Source organism: Solanum pennellii, chromosome 8 (assembly GCF_001406875.1).
Source record: "Solanum pennellii chromosome 8, SPENNV200".
NCBI classification, from domain to species: domain Eukaryota; kingdom Viridiplantae; phylum Streptophyta; class Magnoliopsida; order Solanales; family Solanaceae; genus Solanum; species Solanum pennellii.
The window spans coordinates 24,199,578-24,200,853 of record NC_028644.1 but is presented as its reverse complement, the minus strand read 5'-3'; positions in this window follow the sequence as shown (position 1 = coordinate 24,200,853).

Sequence of the window (1,276 nt, the reverse complement as noted above, 5' to 3'; positions counted from 1 at the left end):
TTTTAGCTTCTTAGAATACTCTTAGTTTAGTAATTTGATCATAGATGTTCTTGTGGTGATGACTTCCAGATTTTGGGGAAATAATAGATGTTGAATTTTAGAAGTTATTGAATTGTCTTTTATTAATGAGTTTAAGTCTTCCGCATTGTTTATGTTGATATTAAATTGAAATGTTAAGGTTTAGATTGGTTGGTTCGCTCACATAGGAGGGTAAATGTGGGTGCCAGTCGCGGCTCGGTTTTGGGTCGTGACATTTTTTTTCTTAACTCCTTAATATATCCACCAATTCGGAAGAATAAATCGAGATCTATCATCGACTCTCTTTTTGTCTCTCAATCTAAAGAAATTAGAGTTTGTGGACTCATAGTGAGGAGAAGACCAAAATTGTCTTCCATGATTGCGATCTAACCAAGGCGTCTGCATTTGCAATAGGATTCCATGCTTGCATCACACTTACGCATTGATCATTAAATCATTCTAATCCTTACACAACTTGTTCAACTCGGATTTTGTCATAACTCTAACATTTATGCATTTGAATTGTGAAAAAAATCAAAATTAATAATCGACATAAAAAGGTGTAAAGAATATATTAAAATTTTATTTTACCTTTTCGAAGAAAGGAGCAATATAACTTGAATAATAATGGAGTTTTTTTTCAAAGATGGAAGACAATTGTGTTTTCTTGGTAATGGCGTTAATGTTTATTTTTGAGCTTTTTTCAAAAAAATGTTAACACGTGGCCAGTTTTTATTGGTCATTGTTGTAACAGTCCTAAAAGTCAAGACCTAATCTAGATCCTAACACAATTTTCTAGGGGTTTAGATGTTTTTTAAGACGTAAAATAATGTTTTTAAGTCATCCGAGAAGTTTTAGAGCTAAGACGTCAAAGAACATCCATGACGTTCGGAAACTAGCTAAATTGAACTACTTGACGTTGCTATGTTTGGTGAAGGTTTGAGAGGGTCAAATAAAGTCTAAAACTTCTAAATGTAGACTTCTGATGGGTAAAATTTAGTATAGAGGGTATAAACGTTCAATAAAAACTCCCCAAGGACCACACGAAGGGTCCTTGAGGAGGACCCCAATATGGGTAGGTGGCTGCCAAAACAGTTTTGCGGCAGCCTGGATTTGGCACCCATTGCTCGATACACAGGTGCCATGTAACTTGGAAAATTTTGCTTCACGACGTGTGCACTCCATGAGGCTCATTGCCTCGACTGGGATTTTGAAAATAAAATCAGAAATCAGTCTCGCGATGCGGAGCCACTTCCCA